The sequence below is a fragment of the Sinocyclocheilus rhinocerous genome, unplaced genomic scaffold (genome assembly GCF_001515625.1).
Source record: "Sinocyclocheilus rhinocerous isolate Xijiao unplaced genomic scaffold, SAMN03320098_v1.1 scaffold22, whole genome shotgun sequence".
NCBI classification, from domain to species: Eukaryota; Metazoa; Chordata; class Actinopteri; order Cypriniformes; family Cyprinidae; genus Sinocyclocheilus; species Sinocyclocheilus rhinocerous.
The window spans coordinates 406,128-426,282 of NW_015642832.1; the positions used below are offsets into that span (position 1 = coordinate 406,128).

A 20,155-nucleotide genomic window follows, 5' to 3' on the forward strand; every position below is an offset into this window, starting at 1 on the left:
GATTTTTGTTTTATGCCAAAAATCATTAGGATATTAAGTATAGATCATGTTCCATGAAGATATTTTGTACATTTCCTACTGTAAATATATTGAAACTTAATTTTTGATTAGTAATATGCATTGCTAAGAACTTCATTTGGACAAATTTAAAGGCTATTTTCTCAATATTTAGATTTTTTTGCACCCTCAGATTCCAGATTTTCAAGTAGTTGTATCTCGGCCAAATATTATGCTATCCTAACAAACCATACATCAATGGAAAACTTATTTATTCAGCTTTCAGATGATGTCTAAATCTCAAATTTAAAAAAATTGACCCTTATGACTGGTTTTGTGGTCCAGGGTCACGTATAGTCTTCATATTTTTAGGAAGGAGGGTTTTTTTTCTGCAGCAGTATCATCCTATTTAAGGGTCCTTGGCATAATAAAGTTTGAAATCCCCTAAGTGATATTGTCAGCACACTAAAACCCTCTCCAGAAAGTTGCATCTCTAATTTCATTCCCTTTAAAGGAACACTCCACTATATTTGAAAATAGGCTCATTTTCCAACTCCCCTAGAGTTAAACAGTTGAGTTTTACCGTTTTCGAAATAGGCTAACTTCCGTCAACGTGACCACCTGCTTGCACAGGGAGCGTGCTGGGGACTATTTTCAAGTCCTCACCTGTGCAAGCAGGTGGTCACGTTGGTTATGTTGACGGAAGTTAGCCTATTTTCAGACGCTGCGTAATATCATTGCGCCTGCTTGCACCCATGGTACGGCAGCAAAGTTCCTTAGTACGCGATGTAACTACAGAAGAGTCAAGTTTTAAATAGGAAGAATATAGAAACTCTTTGGTCATTTTTGAGCGAGATGCTAACGGTCTAATCAAATTCAATGATCTATGCTAAGCTGCAGCTACCGCCAGACCCGGAGATCGGCTGAATGGATTCGAAAACGGTAAAACTCAACTGTTTAACTATAGGGGAGTTGGAAAATGAGCCTATTTTCAAAAATAGTGGAGTGTTCCTTCAAAGCACCGTCATTACAGCCATCAAAGCAACACTTTTGTAACAAATCCACTGCCTTCAGCAATCAATTTCTAGACAATTACTGTCAGGCTTCAAATTGTCCTTCAGATGTTCCTGTTATTATGCGTAATCCATAGGTTACCTCTTTTTTTTTGTAGAAGGACTATGGTAGTTCTGTGCAATCAACAGTTAGTTATGTAGAATATTTTTTGGTGAATATATCATATATCCTATGATTGGTCATATATCCTAAAATTTCACAAAGCACGAGTGTAATCTAGTCTCGTGGACGCGACCCGAAAAAAACCAACCCAATTATACAGGATTTCCAATTGCAATTAGTTCAAAAAAGTGAGTTTTGCAGTAAATGTCAGAAGAGAGTAAATGGCCCTGACCTTTCTTGAAGACGTAGAGACTGAGGAGGAATGCAGCCCTCCACCTGCATGACGAAAGCCAAACCTACCATGTATGTGTGGAATGTGGGCTGTTTGTTGCTTTGGACAGCTGCAACTGGGCAGTTCAGGTATGAAGTCCTGGCATGGCCAATAGATCAACGCCCAGCCAATGTAATGTTTTCCTTCACTGCAGGAGAGCAGCACAGCACCTGCTGCACCATCACTGCATTGCTAGGGGCGCAACATTAAAGTATCTCTCCCTCACTTTCTCACTCTGAATCTCCAAGCAAAACAAATGACCTTAACTGCACAAATAAAAATAATTGGAGAGTTTTAATCGCTGTAAATGTCACAAAAATACCTTCAAACATGACGATGCCATTAAGTCATTTTAAGAAGCTATTTTTTTCTCATTTCCTTAGTAAATGTAATTCATGATTTTTTTTTTACAAAGTGCACATGTTTTTGATGAGAAACACCTGTTATCCATTAGGCAGCATCAGTGAGCTGTTTTTGCATATCTTTTTGGTAGCACTGAATATGAATTTGGTGCTACTTTGGATTGCTCTATTTAAGAGTGATAATCTGATAATCATTTTATAAAACTGACCAGATCTGTTGCCCATCTGTTGTGTTCAGCTCCTCAACTGCCCTTGGAAGATGTAACCTACTGAGAATGTCAGTTTGCATAATGATCTTAGGGCCACATTTGATACACATCTTGCATAATTCTCTCTTTGAGGCTTTGTGGGACTTTGGTCTTCAAGCTTTTAAAGTCTTGTAGATCTTTTTTGTATTAAGCACAGTGCTTCCTGGGATTGTTGCACAGCTGGGACATAGACTGATCCATTTGTTCTCATCTAGTTGCTAAATTACAAAAGACAGAACAAAGCTTCATAGAGAAAATAAAATAAAAATAGGCATTTTAAAATGCAAATAAACAAAAAAGTAAACAAACAAAAAAAACAACTGAACATATTTTAAATGTAATAATAATTTACAAAACAATTTATATATTTTACAAAACTTGTAACTTTTTTATTTGTAAAATATTTTACAAAAATGTAAATATACATTTTTATTTAAAGCATATGTATTTATTCTTATTGTATTTTAAGATTTATACATATAAAGATATACATGTAAATATTTTCAAAATATATCATGTATATATAACATATAACATTATATATAACATATTTACATCTAAAAAAAATTTAAAAGTGTTTCCAAAACAAAATACTACTTATTAGAAAAGGATTGGGGTAAAATATGATTTCTTTTCTATTACATTGTAGATTTCCAGTGAATAAGTTGGCTTGAGCTGAATTGTTATTAATGGCATCAGGGGAACTTAATGGGTCATGGTTTGGCCTCTTTCCTGCCTGAGAGCAGGGCACTGAACCCTCCGACCTCAGCCGTCCTGCAGCCTGGCATGCCCAATTGGACCAAAGCATTTAGCAGCACTCTCTCTGAATCATTACCACTGCTGATTGCTCCACAAAGACTTTAAGGTCCATGTCCACTAAGTTTACTTGTGTTTATACACAACGCGTGTCCAGTTTCCGTCTTTGGTTGCAAAAGATCAGAGAATAAACACAGTTTCATTACTGAACAGGCTTTTCAGCAGCTGCATGCTCTTGCTAGTGTTCATTAATTAGCGCTCATTCATTGTGATTACAGAGGGGAATGATGCTGGTGGAGTCGGGCTGGGAAGTAGAGCACAATTATGGGAAGCATTTCCTCCGTGTCTAATGGGACTCTAATAGCTGTGGATTACCGTAGGTTTGGAACTGGTAAAACGGCAGTGGTTTTCTAACACGGCCCCCAAAGGGACGTCTGCCTTGGCACACAGGGCTCGGTCCAGCCTTCAGAGGCAGTCGGGAGGTTACCTCACAATCAACTGCTGCTGATTGGTCATTCTTGAGAGGGTGGGATGGACTTAGGATTCGGAAAGCGGTGGCTCAGGATTTACGGTGCACGGCGTTTGCACTGACCTTCGCTGTAATGGATTTTCACTCTGTGTTTAGGAAGCATTAGGAGACAACAGATTCAAAAAAATCCTGTCGGAGAGCCTCAGCTAGAGCTATGTCGGTGTTGATCGTGTGTGTGTGTGCTATCCTGCATGCGTCTGTCCCTCATTATAGACATCCACACCCACAGCAGCCACAGCCCAAATGTTTTCTTTGTTAAGAGAACTCAGGCAGAATAAACATTAACACAGTGGCTTTCTGCCCATCAGAGGATAGAGAGAAAGAAAGAAAACTAATAACTACCACCATATGTGTCCTTCCCGCATATATCCACCATAAACCCTCACTGAGAAGTTTAAACGTTTAACTTAGCAATGGAAGTCAACATATTGATGATGATAGTGCACAGACCTTAAATAAACACATACACACATACTTTATCATATGAAAAAGCCATAGAAACTGAAAAAGCAGGGCATTTTATTTTTCAATTGTGCTATATACTTTCAGTTCTGAGGTACTTCTATTCTAGTTCTTTCTGCAATAGAAGTACCTTATGTTTTTTTATAGGCTCAATGACAAAATATGTGTGCCAAATTCTGTGCCAAAATGTTTTGTTTGAAATTGTTTGTTACATATAGTTTTGAAAAACTTTTATACTATTGACAAGAAAAGTTTCTATTTAATGACTTAAAATATAATGTAGTGTAAACGTCAGCTTATTTTCCTTATAACTTGAATGAATTTGAATATACACATCTTATTCGTCATTTTCAATTTTCTCTAAAATGTATTTTTTCTAGCATAGTTATATGGTGACCTATAGATTGACATGGTCAGTTTTGTTTTGTTTTTGGAAATCTAAAATTAATAAAAGGGAACCTGTTTTGTTAAAAAGACTTATTTTTTCTTTCTGTTAGTAAGACTTCTTTCTTCGTTTTGATATCAAAACAGTTGTATCACTGACATTTTTTTCTTTATATTATGCAGTTTAATACACTATTAAAGTCGGCATGAAACGGAAGTTGCGATTGTCTTTTCTTCTCTACTGTGACGTATATCCGAGTGAAACGGCATCTGAAACGAGAGGGCGGGACTTGATTTCGTCCTTCGGGAATTGATTGGATCGTTGGAAGCTGGGGCGTTGCCAACAAAATGGAGGCAGATCTGAATGCCAGTTTGCAGTTAGTGGTGGAGGATTTCTCTCCACTGGATTCACAGCCGACACCCAAGCATGAATGAATAAATGTTTTATTTATTAAGGATGACGACGACGATCAACAGCACAAAACATTGCGCCATAGCTCGTGACCGGAAGAGAAGATGAGTCGTTTTGAGGGGGAGGGGAGGTTAACGTTTTTGATTAAAGATTACGAGGGCACATGAATTTTAAAAAAATAATGAAGTTCACGGATAAATTATTTATAATAAACACTACAGTATTCCATGAAAAAAATAAGAATTTTAAATTTTGATTTCATGGTGACTTTAAAAGATGTGTATTCAGTATTGCATTTTATTTATTTTTAAATTAATTAATAGCACACAAAAATTGAGAATTACATCATTGATCCTATAACCACTGTTAAATGGCTAGACAGATCGTTCCATCATTGTATGAATTAGATTTGACTTCCCTCCTGATTCCTGCATGGATGCTCAGTGGAGCATATGTTTTTAATTGATTCTCTTACAGGTCAGGGCTGTATCTGTCCTCAGGGCTAATCAGGTATGATTTGAGTGTGTTTTGTGTGTGTGATCGGAGCTCTACTGTGTGTTTGGATTAAAGATTATTTTGCACATTGCATCTGAGAATCATTGTAGTGCATCACTCATTCACACACATGAAGAAGGAGTTATGAAGAGTGTGAAGGATGATAAGACAATCTAAAGAGATAGATGCAGACAGACAAGCAGGAATGCCCCTTGCTGTGTCTGTGATGCAGTATTGTCCATACACTTCAGGTGAAGTCTATAGTGTCCATTCATATATCACTGGATATGGCAGCGTCAGTCCAGATGGATGTGGTTAGACGTCTGTAAAACTTCTGACCTTTCACATTTCTTGACAGGTCACAGAAGGGGGAAAGGGTGAAATGAGGTGTTGTCATCTGAGGAGGAATTTGAAAAATGATGGCACTTTTTGTAATGTGCTTTTAATTTTAGCCCATTTTTTAAAAAGTTCCACGTGTAGTACTTATTATTTTTAATTAGCTCCGCATTCGAAGCTACACTGAAGAGGTTTTATTTGTGCACAAATTTTGCAAAGCAACATAATTCATCTTTTTGAAGTGTCAGTTACAGGTATAAACCCGGCAGGAGACCAGACTTTTATCTGCATTTGACATGGCAAATAGAGATGTCCGACACTGAAAAGTTGGAGGGCAGAAGGTCCCGTGGATGCTAACTCTTATCCTCCACTGCTGTCTTTTCCCTGGAAGACATGTGGCACGAATCAGTGCAATAGGAAACAAAGCGGTATGATGCACTAGGGGTCCTTGTCTGTAATAATTCAAAACTTATAAAAGATCATGGGTAAAGCATTGATTGCATGGGAAAGGCAGGAGGAAGGGCCATTAGTATGGCTTGGATCTGCTTTGAAGCTCAGCACATTGTTTTTAGTTTTAGACTTGAGGATAAATATCAAAGCATAAAAAGGATTGCTTTATACCCTTCAAAATCAAAAGTCATTTTTGACCGCAACTTTAACTGTGAAAATATTTACCACCAGATTTGTCAGCAGAGAGGTTTAAGGCATCAAAGGGGCTTTCAAAAATGGATTTAACCAGTTAGGTCTGACGGCTACAATTTTTAACATTTGTAAACAAAAGGGTCTAAAATGAAACAGTGCATCTGAGTAAAATCATTCACACTGATAATTTATATGTTATTTTATTTTATTTTACATTTATCCGATGCTGATTAATTCATTTTACAGTAGATTTAAAGCTGTTTCGACCAAAATTCAGCATTGTTGTAAATGTTTTTGGTGCAATTTAAAAAAATATATAATTATGATATATATGTGCTATATAGTGTCACATGATCCTTCAGAAATCATTCTAATATGCCTATTTAGTGCTCAAGAAACATTTCTTATTTATGTTGAAAACAATTGTGCTGCTTAATATTTTTGTGGAAATTGTGATACATTTTTTTGGGATTCATGGATGAATAAAAAAGAACAGCATTTGAAACAGAGTTTTTAATTGTCACATTTGACCACTTTAACGCATCCTTGCAGAATAAATGTATTACAAAAAATCATACTGACCCTAAACTTTTGAACAGTAGTGTATGTATTACTCTCTACTGACTGTGGTTGAAACACAATTGCAGGTTACTTGTGGAGGAACATCGTTTGGTGCCATTTGTGGCATAGGAATTACACTTTTAATTGTTATTATAGGCAGAAAGACAGGACAGCCTCCTTTGTTGTGATAAAAAATATGTACCTTTAACAGAACGGTAATAATCAGAAAGTCAGTCGGTACATGTTTGTGTCTCTACGTTCACAACACATTAAACGGCCCATGAATGTTGTCATAGTCAGCGCAAACATGTCGTTCTGGTCATATTTCATTTGCTGTTAGGAAAACAGTTTGGCAGGGATGTTACAACATGGCCTTGATGTCGTTCTAATTAATCACACATCCTGTCACACAACGTCAGTGAATCAGTCAACACTTTTATTTAGGAGATGGCTTCTTGGCTCGAGCTGCTAAACAAGGGCATACCCAAATAAGAGCAGTGCTCTAGCTGTGAAAGTTCCTCTTGAAATGATGCCACTGCACACTGTGGGAAATTATCTGATGAGAAGAAGTCTATTCCAACTCTGCGACACACCAGAGGCTTTTACTGTCAACTGACAGCATTGGATAAAATAATTTTTATCAGGAATTAATTGGTACTTGACATTGGACATTGTTGCAGGGCAGCAAAATATGTTTATTTTTCCAAACACCTAAACAGTTTCTTGATACTTTCTCCATAACTCATTTTAGCATAGTGTATAATCTTTTTTTTGCAAATTGCCACATGCTTTTCGAGGTTGAACATGTGCTTTTGTTGTTCAGTGTTTTGTTTTATGAATTTCCTTAGAAATCAATCACTGTGGACTTTAGCGGAGGCGTTTCTGACCATTTGTGGAGGCATTCACATCCACAGGTGATTTTTCTTCCCATCGGAAATGCAAAAATGTGTAAGAAATGTTTTTTCGAGCATCAAATCAGAATATAAGAATGATTTCTGTGAATTCAGTTTGCTATCACTGGAATAAATTCCATTTTAAAAATATATCCAAGTAGAAAACTATGGAAGCCTGTTTTGCCGGATTTAAAAAAAAAAAAACAACTGCGACAATTATTTGGAAATTGGTAATTACGACTCAGTTATGACTTTTTTTTTTTGCAGTTTTGAGTTTATATCTCAAAATTCTTACTTTTTTCTCAGAATTCTGAGTTATGAGAAAAAAGTCAGAATTGTGAGCTGGTATAAACTCAGAATTCCGACTTTTTTCTCTCAGTTGCGAGTTTATGTCCCACAATTCTGGCTTCTTTTCTCAGAATTGTGAGATATAAACTCATCTGTGAGTTATAAAGTCCAATTCTGAGAAAAAAGTCTGCCCACAATTCTGAATTTATTTTTTTACAATTGCTTATAGCTTGCACTTCTGACTTTGTAACTATCAACTGCAAGATTATATCATGCAGTTCCGAGAAAAATTTAGTTTGAATTGCGAGAAAAAAGTCACAATTGTAAAATAAAGAGTCATAATTCCATTTTTTATTATTTATTCAGTGGTGGAAACAAGCTTCTATAGAAAACAGTAGAAACAGCTTCAGTAGAAGGTCATCCCAGTTAGAAACATTTATGTGAGAAAATCTCTATTGAGATCCTGTATTAACACAGCATTCGACACTCCATTACACATAATGACCTGTTGACAATCAATGCCTAAACAGTGCTTAGATTATCTAATGGCTCATAAGAGATGACAAATGATACACTAAACAGAGTGAAGAAATGAGACTACACTGGAAAGGAATCTCACACTAAACAGAATGATTATTCATGTCCATATCAACCATAGTACGTTTGATAGCTCTGAAGAAGCTCAGTAGTTTGACCCTAAGGTTTACAAATGCTGCAACACAACATAGATACAGTTTGGTTTAAAGTAAACTGTCTTTGCCTTAGCCAGATTTTGCACTGGATATTAATTTTTGACCAAACCAGTGCCAGAACCAGTAACAAAAATGTTGATACACTGATATTAAAATTCTGGGTGATACCAGTAAGCTAATAAATATTTTCATGTTTTGGCTAACTATAACTATTAATGACTGATATTAAAGTTCTACTATTTTGTCTAAGTAAATTAACAATACTAAAAACAAAAATATATGTTTTTTAGCATTAAATTAAGTAATTGAACATTTTAAAGATTCACTTGAAGTGTGTTAAATGACAGCAAAGGTAATGTAAAAATAGGAGGAAGATTGGCTGACAACCAAATATAGTACTGTGCAAAATAAAATGGTCAGGTAAGAAAATGCATTCAGAACAGCAGAACTGTAATTTACCAGCCTCACACATGAAATCAACAACTAAAGCCATAGGATATGTTTTTCTTAGAATAGACCCGCAAGACATTTTTTGGGGGGTTGTGACTGGTGAAATACATTGCAGAATGAGGTTGTGCTTTCTGCAGTGAATAAATTTCACAGGAAATGCTAGTGCTTGAGCCATGATCTAGGAATTTATGTTGTATATAAAGACATTAAACCTTGTTCTTGTGAAACTGAGAACGTCCTGTACTCCATCTCTCCACGGTTTCCCAATGCACAGAAGTGTTCTCTGCTGTGATGTAAATGGAGAAAACAGAGAGTAAGCGCACGACAGATAAAAACGAGTCAGAGGTCACAAACCAGGGCCAAGCACTATGTAATCCTTTAGATTTATTGCCCTATCCTGTTGTATTTGGTGTAAAAGTCTGTTATTATGGGAAAGAAGGCAGCACAAACATGATCAAACGTCAACTCTGACAGTCATCATGGTTTACATGATAAGACACATTACATGAGAAAACAGGTGACCTGGGGAGCCAGTGTCAGCCGAGCTGACTGATGTGGAAAGCTTCATTTATACACTGTCATGTCCATTTTTCATATAGCGTGTTTTTCCAACTGGAAGGTTGTGACACGGCTCCTCTCCAGGACTCCCGGGGACTGAGCGTGAGTTAATCTCACAGGGATTCGCTGTAATTTCCTCCACGGACCCCGTGGCATCAGGCCTGGCTGCTTTCTCTGTCAACATTTACTCGGTCCAGTGGGAAATCAAGAAATCCAAAATAAAAAAAGACAATCCTTTATTACATGTCCAACCCAGTAAGCGAGGCTCTTCCTTTTTCCCGGCCTGTCAAGGATGAGAGATGATATCTGGCATGTCTCTGGACCGAATGAGTGATAAGGGTTACTTAGTCTTTTTCCCATTAGATCTCATTCCAGTGAAGACGGGATACACACAGCCATTACTTAAAACAGCTCATGTGTTATACAAAAATACGCAAGCTGTTTTTTTTTTATTTTTATGAAGAATGGATCCCCTGAGGTGCAGCCGTTGAATGAGGAGGTGATGCTTACAGTTATTGGTCCACAGTCATTCATTGAGAGGGGAGGATGTTGTTTTCTTGACTTCTGACTCCTCTTCTCCTTTTGTGACTCGGTGGAGTGCAGTCGAGAGCAAACAGTCCCAGTGGTCTCTTAACTGAACTGGAACTGCGAAACATGGGTCACAGTACGAGCATGAATTCTCGATCGTCACACCTATTTAAAAAATCCTAGATCATCTAAGTGAGTGAGGAGTCATTTAGCAGTGCTTCCAAATTTTCCTGAGCTTCCTGAGCATCCTGAGCGAGAGAAATTATCTGGAAAAAGAATAATCATTATGAGCTGTCCAGATTGAATGTGATGAGATACTATGAAATAAAACAGAAAAAAATGGTGACTGTTTTTAATCGGCTTAGCAACTCACTGAACACTCCATAAAGTATATATTGATAATTCCATAAAGAACTTTTAACATCCTTGAAACCTTTCCTTTTTATAGTGGGAAAAAGTTCTTTAGATTATTAATATGTTCTTCACACTTAGAAAAAAATGGTTCTTTTAAGAACTGATCACTGAAAGGTTCTTTGGGAAACCAAAAGAGGTTCTCCTATGGCAGAATGAAACAGCCAGAGAAATTCTTGAAGCGCTGGAAATGGAAGTTCGATTCTGATTCAGAAGCTCTCAGTTCAATTAGATTTGATTCTGTTCCATTTGATTTAATTCAATTAATTTGTGTAAAATTCAAGCTATAATGCCCATTTTGCTGACATATCAAATAAATTCTCTCTCTGCTAATCCTGTAATTATAAAGTGTAGTTTTTCTGACCTGAATTATTAAACCTCCAACTGATCTTTCAATTAGCAACATTTTTTTGCATCATCTTTTGTCAATAGTGTTGCACACACCTCACACAAAAATCCCTTTTTGTTTGTCATTGTGGAAAATCCAACTTAAACCCGTTGCAAAAGATGCATCGGAAAATCTTTTGCTCTCACGCAAAATTCCCATTTGTGTGGATTCCTTTCAAAAAGACTGGTTTTCACCCACAAACATTTGCTAAACAACATAAATGTGCCCGTACCTTAAATCTTTTTGAACTAGTCATTAGAAGAACTGACTCATAAAAGTCATTTGGTTCAGGAATCAGGCCACACTGGTTGCTTTGTATGTTTTTGATTCATTCAAAAATAACCATCTCTGAGAGTCATTTATGCATAAATAGGAATGTCTCTGTTTTATGTTTGTTTTTGCTTACAGTAAGAACTATTACGGTTACCTTCTTATTGGTTGCTGAAGGCATAACCAAATTACCCCAATATTTAATAAACAAACATGCAAAGGATTTGTAGAATTATATGACTAACAGGAGTTATTTTTCAAGAGAAATTTGCTGAGCTTTTTGCAATTGTGCACTCTACGTGAGGTCTATTTATGACTCAATCCTTTGCAGAGATCAAGCCAGCATCCATTACATCCATTACATCTATGAGTTCTAACCACTACACCACACTGTCTGTTTGATATCAGCCTCTTTGTATGGTTTCTTTCTCTTACTTAGAGTGATTTGTACGAACCCTCAGACTTTTTTAGAAATGTTGACCTTTTCAGAAAGCAACATGAAAAATAGCAGTGAAGAATGCATTTATTATTGCCTGCCCAAACTTTTTATAGCTTCCCTCTCTCACTGCAGTAAACCCCAAATGATGAACACTCGAAGATAAATATATGCTGTTAGTCACAAAGACTTATTATTTTCAATGTTTTTTTACCAGTAAGTCGCCTTGTCGGGATTCATCACAGACCACAGGGACCACAAGAGTCATCTCTTCTAATAGTCTGATCATGGGCTTATGTAATAATGATATGCTGTAAAGAGAAACGGGCCCTGCTTTCTGTTATGATAAGCAATCTGGGGAACAGACCGTTTTAGTTGTGATCTCCAATTCAATGGACTCAATTCTATTTTTAATCTTGAATTCCCCACTTCAGAATGTGCTGATTTTTCTCCCTGTGTTTGAGACCCCGCTGGAGCCCAGCAGAGACTGGCTGGCTGGGGAATGTGTGTGAAACCGCACTTTCTGCTAATGGCGAAGCTTCATTGTTGAGCGTGTAGTGTCTCATGTGTGGCCGGCCGTCAGGGTCGTGAGTGAAGCCAGCGGAGGGTTTTTTGGGGTGGAGGTAGAACTAGAGAGCAGAGGTTAGCCATGAATGACCCTGACGAAGACCAGCACAGCTGAATGTTTTGCTACTAAATTCTGGCAGTATAAATCACCTGCACTTTCTGGACACTTAATGTCACTGAAGATGGCAGGCCTGGGTTTCACCTCTGACATGAATGTGTACAAGCTGTTTGGGAAAGTTTTGGGAAACGTACTGTAAATTGACTTGTTTTTAGGTTTGACTCGACTCGACTTTTAGTTAATGTTGATATATGTGACTTTATATTGTGCACACATTTACTGCATTATGTGCAAAACTAGAGATAATAAATATTAAAAATTAGGGCTATTATTGTTATAGCTAATAATGATAAATTATAGATATTAAAAGTCTTTAATATCTCTAATATTCTATAACCACTCATGTTAATTGGTACAAGTTATGATTTATGCATCACAACATTTTATACTACGGGGCCGTTGAATGCTTGAATCTGATTGGCTGACGAATGTTCTGAGGTGTGCAATTATTTTCAGGGAAATGCACAGCGAACGTAGTTCCAGGCAGCTCTCTTGACCGCATTACAGTTCCATATCACTTCTAATAATTCAACGGCCCGTCGTCAATTATTCCTTACATAATGTACACAATTGATTGAAAGTTTGGGGTCAGTACATAATTTTTTTTCTTTTTTTTAAGAAATTGATACTTTTATTCAACAAGTAGTTGTTAAATTTATATAAAGTGAAGAAAGTATAGACATTTATATGAATTTACAAAAGAATCTGTTTAAAATAAATGCTGTTCTTTAGAACTTTCTATTTTTTAAAGAATCCTAGAAAAATGTATCAGTTTCCACAAAAATATTAAGCAGCACAACTGTTTTCAACATGGAAAATATAAAAAAATATATTTCTTCAGCACCAAGTCAGCATATTAGAATGATTTCTGAAGGATCATGTGACACTGAAGTGTGGACAAATGCCTGCTGAAAATTCAGCTTTGCCAGAATAAATTCCATTTTAATATATTTTAAAATAGAAAATAGTTATTTTAAATTGTGAAATTTCACAATATTAGAGTTTTACTGTATTTATAATCAAATAAATGTATGAGACACTTTTTGTCAAAAACATTAAAGAGGTAGATGACAGCAAAGGCAATCTAAGTATAAAAATAGGGGAAATGAGCATGAACAATTATTTGCTCAATATTGGCTGATAACTAACATAGTATATATGCACTTCAAACAGATATGGGCACTGCTTTGAATGATTTGCTATGGCTTGTTAGTGGAGCACCAGTGATCTTTTTGCTCTCCCAAGGAGCGTCTCTGTCATTCAACCTCACATCTCCGGTCAGGAGGTACAGAGGTCATGATCCTGCCTCGAATGGATGCTGGGAGAAGGTCTTTGTGTCGACAGAGGTGAGAGGATATCAGAGCCGATGACTGACAGACTTATCCAGGGCCTTACAGCTCTGACACATGCAAACACAAACAGGAAGAGCTTGATGTATATTCACAGAAGTTTTAACTACTTAGAAGAAGACCTAAGATGGTAGCCCCAGTGAAAAAGAAATATACTAAAATGTTTTTGAAATAGATTTATTTCATGCCATGTATACTACAAATACATTTAAATATTTATGTACTTAATAAAAATACCCTGCAGTTGTACTTTTTGTATATTAAACTGTTATACTTAAAGGGGTCATATGATGCTTTTTAAAAGATCATTATTTTGTGTATTTGGTGTAACAGAATATGTTGACATGCTTTAACGTTCAAAAAACACATTATTTTTCAAATACTGTACATTATTGTAGGTCCTCTATGCCCCGCCTTTCTCAAACGCTTCGTTTTCTACAAAGTCCCTCCTTCCGACAAGCGCAGTCTGCTCTGATTGGCCAGCTGACCCAGTGCACTGTGATTTGCCGAACACCACAAGCACTTGTCGGAAATGTAACACCCTTACCATAATCGCGAGCTTCATCTTTCAAAATAAATGTAAAGACAGAGCCCAAAAGGGGAACAGAGTCACGTGACATATCTATGCACAATCAGCTTGTAACACTCCAAAGAGAAAGGAAAACTTGAAATCGCATCATATGACCCCTTTAAAGTCTGCTAAATTGGAACAACTAATTTTGTGCTTAATGCACTTTAATTATGCGGAAATAGTGCTGAAGTCCAACTAAAGATACACCTCCCAAAATACACTTTTAAAAAAAAAATTTTTTAAACAAAATTTCGAATATTTAATACTTTGTGTCATTCAAACACAAACATATTGTATGCACATATCCATCTAAATAGGTCTGGAAATCAGATACGTAATTGTTTGTAATTCTCAAAGGAATCTGTTCATTCCTGCTTTTGACACAGTCTGCTCTCAATTACTCTGCCCAGAGTTTAATAGATGCTTCAAAAACTCTCCCCTCTCAGCTTGTTAACATCTACCACAACATCTTTGGTTCAGAAAGAAGGGGCAAACCAGTGAGGACTTTTTTTTTATAATGTGAAGTTCATTCTATTCTATGACATTTCTATCATGACAGCTCTCTGAAGACTTTAGTATGGTAAAGGATATGTCATTGTTAATGTATTTGGTCTTGGCGGAATATATCTGCTACACTGCTAAATTGCTGCTGCTGTTGGTTATTACTGTTGTTGTAGATTATTGCTGCTGCAAAGCAAGTACATAAACTTGCTACTGCCAATACATACACTAATACAGTGCTGTGAGTATTTAAGACATACTGCTGCTGCACAAGTAGCATATATAATAACCCGTAGCAGATCTATACAGGTGGAGCTGGGGAAGGTGGAGGGTTTCAGAGGAACTCTAAAAGTGCGCTGTGAACTGCTCTAGTGAATGCTAGCCAGCCATTTAAATGTAAAGCAGCAAGCTCTTTGGCAGCATATGCAACATGAACCAATTAGTTTGTGGCAAGTAGTTTAATGCTGTGAGTATCATCAGTTTGCATTAACGAACCATCAGTCTGCGCCATCTAGAGTTTCATGACAGAACTTAGCATTTATGCAGTGTCAGATATTATCATTGCATCTATTTTTGCATTAATTTAAAGGGGGCCTATTATGACTTTTCTCTTTTTTAACTTGTGTGTAATGTGTAATGTTGCTGTTTGAGCATACAAAAGATCTGCAAAGTTGCAAACTCAAAGGTAAATCAAATACGCTTTGATTTATGTCACATATTTGTGACTTCACATTTGTAATGATGAAGTTGAAATTTAGTACATTTTAAATAAATACAATTTAAGTGTAATATTGAATAACACACTACAGTTATACAGTTTAGTAGTTGTATTTAACCAACATGTCAAAATAAGCTTATTTATTTAACATAATATTTTAAAGTGTACTTTAAAGTAAAACTTTGAATTTGACATTACAAAGTGCACTTTTTACTTAAGCCATAAAAAGTGTACACTCTGTAGGTACGCTTAAATGGCCTTTTATTTAATTAATATTAGATTTTGTGCAAGTACTGTTTTTTTTAAATGTACACTAAAAGTGCACATTCAATACAGTTGAGTGCACTTCTTTTTCACAAAGTTAGATGTAAAAGCCCCAAATACCACAAAAAGATTATGCATCTTTTAATGCATTTCAATAACTTACATTATTATAATATGATTTGATACTATGAAACATTTATGTTTCTCTTTTTTGTTTGTTTATCTTGCTTTAATTCTCATTCTCTGTCACTCTCTCTGGGGTCAAGGTGTAGTGTGTCTTGTCTCTCCAGGTGTGCACAGATGATGGAAGTGGTTGAGTCTGGAGACCCCTGAAGTTCAGACAGTGGAATGTGTAACACATTTTTAAATTTTTTAAATTTTCTAAAACTGACCTGACCACTGAAGCAAATGTAATGCAGCTATCATGACAGCACAGGCCAGATCGCCACGTGTTACGTGGTCAGACTGCAGTGAGCCGAATGCATGCTGTTGACACACGGTCAGATGGTAGGGCTGCGGGCAGAGTGTTCATGTGGTTGGATTAAAGCTGGATAAAAGGGCTATAAGAGCTGTTTTCGGGTAATTTATTTGCACAAGCTGGTGCAGGTTACTCAGTTACGATGCTGTTTGCAGTGTTATATCAGTGTAGGCTGGAATGTATACAGTTCACTAGTGCAACAACGGCACATCTGTGCAGAGATCCCATGGAGTCGTAAGGCTTTACCACTGTGAGTAGAGCACAAAGATAAACAGAGGCTTTCACACAAATGCTTACTTGCTAAGGGGTAAGTCAAAAGAGCCCACCTCTAAATCTGTATGATATTCTGTTTCCTACACTCTGAAAAATATCATTTAAAAACTTGCTGCTGTGGTTGCCAGAAAGTCACTGTAAAAATATGGTGACTGTCTCATTTTCAGTTAGTCAGTTTTAAGTTAACACTGTAAAAAATGATCAATGAGTCATGGCAACATATGTTTTTCACTGGAAATAAATTCAAGGTGGCTTATGCTTTAAATAAAATAATAATATGAATTTACTGTGAAAGTGTGCATTTCCTTTTTCAGTATTTTACAGAATTAAACTAAATTATGTTTTGTAATGTAAAAAATGCAATTATAATGCAACGTTAAACCATTTATAATTTTTTTATTGTATATGGTAAGGTAACTTAGAATTAAATATTTGAATGTTGTAACTGTCGTAAACTCTTTCAGTAAATTTGTTACAGTATAAACATAGTTTGGATTCCTCTGCCAATCTAAGTCAGTGGGATTTTCCATCCTTTCCCCAGACAAACATTATTACTTATCATTTAGAAAAGTAGTAGCACATCTCCTCAACAAGCCACATGATTTGAGGAATTATTCATGTCCTTAGGAAGTGTTTTTCTCTTTCTTGTCATTTGTTTCCCAAAAGTTTCATTGAAGTATTGCACCTCCTGACCTTCCTCTTGTTCTGTATGAAAGTATCTCCCAGAATTACGCCTCTAAAGCATCCTCTGGAGTATCTTACCATAATCAGCCACAGATATGAACAATTTTACATGGATCACAGCGACATTCACTTAGCTCCGCTCACAGGGATACAGCCTCGACTCTAGAGAGCTTTATCACAGAGAGAAAATTACCATATGACTTGCGTGGTTGGACCGGCTCAGCATTTCACAGATATTTTGTGAGCAGAGCGATGGATGCATCTTGTTTTCATTTAGATATTTCCATATTAAAGAGCCTCTCAGATGTAGCCCATCAAATGGATCATCAAACACATGTTTTTCATCTTTTAGTCGATCATTGCAACTCAATTTGAATGGTTAGATTGTCTTAATCCACACAAATCCCCATGTGAATTAGTAAACTACTTAACTGACCGCATCATTATCGCTACAGTAAGCACAAAATGCTGTTCCTCGTTACACCAGCGGAGATCTGCGGCACCCCTTGCTGAGTTGAACCATGGGCTTCCTCCATGCTGCGTTTCCTCTCAAGTTTTGCGAGTGATACTGGGGCCCAGTGGACCGGGGTGATGACTGCTCTGTTAGCCAATGACCAGGTGAAGATAGGCACTTATTAAAAACCTGTGCGCTCTCTCACTGAAAGAGTCAACCTTGGCCACCCTTGTGAGAATTGTCGAAGTCAGAAGACTGGATGATCAGAGAAAAACTTACACTATTGTGACATGCTGTAAATAGGGCTTGTTTTAAAGGAATTTTCTGGATTACCGCAGAAAGTATTTTGACTCGTGTCTTTTATGGTGGCCGGTATGACCACAACATTGAATCTAGACATCAGTGAGAAGTGCCAATTGATGCCATTTCAAAGATGGAGGCAATTAACAAGCATAGACATTAGTCAGGTTAGACACCATATTGAATTTAATGCATATGAAAACGAAGCTGTGTGAGGAATTGACTTACTGTGACATACATTTTATGGTGCACATATGTGTACAAATGCAAGACTGATTGAAGCGTATTGAAGTCGGAAATTGTAAATTCAAATCTAATTCCCATCTCCGTCTTCGTCTGGAATGTGGTATACATATTTTTATATTATGGTAACAGTATACAGCAGGGCTGTTCAATTGCAGTGTTTAGTTCCTTTACACACCTGCCTGTAATTTTCAAGTAATCCGAAAGACTCTGGGTCCAGTTGCATAAACATAGCCACTATGTTAAGACTGTTTTTTAAGAACTACCGTATTGGCCCGAATATAAGACGACCCTGATTATAAGACGACCCCCCCTTTCAACTAGCAGCTAGCCATGTCTTAATCAGTCTTACTTCTCAGATTTAAATTTAGACCAATCTACCTTTTATGTAACTGACTTTAAAAAAGTTATGACCATATACCTTGGTTCTTCATCCTAAATCTGGAACACAATAACTTGACACTTGCACCAGGGGGCTTAACTCTTACTCAGAAGTTGCTTTTCATTGCCCAAATATGTAACTTGCGTAACTGGATTAAGGACAAACCACCTTTAATTCCCAGTGGTTTTAAGAAATTACCATATACTTCCATTTAAAATAATTCTGGTCTGCTTATTTTTGCCATCTTACCAGACTCAACTAAAGAAAGTTTAGTACTCGGCCAGGCCGAAAAACTTGGAAAATGTAGTAATTTCTATTAAAATTGAATGCTGTTGTCATGTATGCACACTATCTTGGGGGTGGGGTTGTTGGTTATGTTTGTATACTTGATGTAATTTTATAAATAATAAAATGACCAGTCTTGATAAAAAAAAGATGACTAATTTTAAAGATTAAAGGGGTCATATGATGCGATTTCAAGTTTTCCTTTCTCTTTGGAGTGTTACAAGCTGTTCGTGAATAGATAAGATCCCTAAAGTTGCAAAGACTAAAGTCTCAAACCCAAAGAGATACTCTTTATACAAGTTAAGACTGGTCCACGCCCTCCTAAAACGCCTCATTTAAGCACGCCCCCACATGTCTATGTCACGATGTGGGAAGATTTGCACAACGCCGCCCAAATGTTCACGTAAAGAAAGAAGGCGTAACTTTACTGTTGCTGCCACCATGTTGTGAAGATGCTGTGTGTTTCGTTGCGAAAGCGAAAATTCTTAGTTTGGCCTTCCAAAAGAGGACACGACTAGAAATCAGTGGTTAAGCTGTATTTACAACACTGTTCCAGAACAGTTCAACCCAAATATTCAGCTGTGTGCAGTGCATTTTATGGAGGACCGTTTCCTGATCCTGGGAGAGTAGACTACAATGCCAGCTGTTCTGACTCCTAGTCTGTAAGTACGTTTTCATATTCAAAGGATTTGCCACTGATGATTCAAACGCGAGTTTTGAGCAGTGTAGAGTAGCACTTGTTGTTTGTCGTTTCTCCGATCACAAATGCAGACATGGTTTTATGTTTAAGCGGCGCGATGCAATGCAACGCGTAAAAAGACTGTATAAATCATTACAGTTTTTTAAAATTGGTTTGGTACGATTTTCATAAGGTGTACAGTTTCAAAACTCTTAGTACAAAAACTTACACTGATCACACTTGTAATACCACTAGTCATTCTTTCAAAACCTGATCTTATTGTAGTTGCACATTTTCATTCCACAATCATTGTTTCAGAACACAAGTTCATTGTGATATGTATTGAGAACATTTGGTTTAATCACCAAAACACAATAGTAAGATCTTTTCAACTTCGTACTTTTAACAATCAGTTCATTCAGTAGCAAACAATACAAGGTACAGGTTTCAAATCAGCCTCGGTGCTGAATGAATGTTACTGTACACACAGCCATCACAACAGATGTTACACTTACGTTCAGACAAACTGACAAAAGCCACACACACACACACAAAAGTGATCAAAGAACACATCAAAAGTCATTTACAGACGCAAGCAAAAAAAGTATTTTAGTTTACAACAATACTGCGGTTTCATGTGAAGAAACCCCAAGCAACAACAACCTGTAAATGTAGACCTGAAATTCACATTATCAAGCTAGTCTTCTACATTTGGCCATAAATTTAACAACAACATCACAGTGA

General features: G+C 36.7%; 1 protein-coding gene across 2 annotated transcripts in view; it reads left to right on the top strand.

Moving 5' to 3' along the window:
- Nucleotides 1–20,155, top strand: part of col23a1b (collagen type XXIII alpha 1 chain b) — a 115,393-nt gene that overhangs the window by 16,428 nt on the left and 78,810 nt on the right. The window lies entirely within an intron of this gene.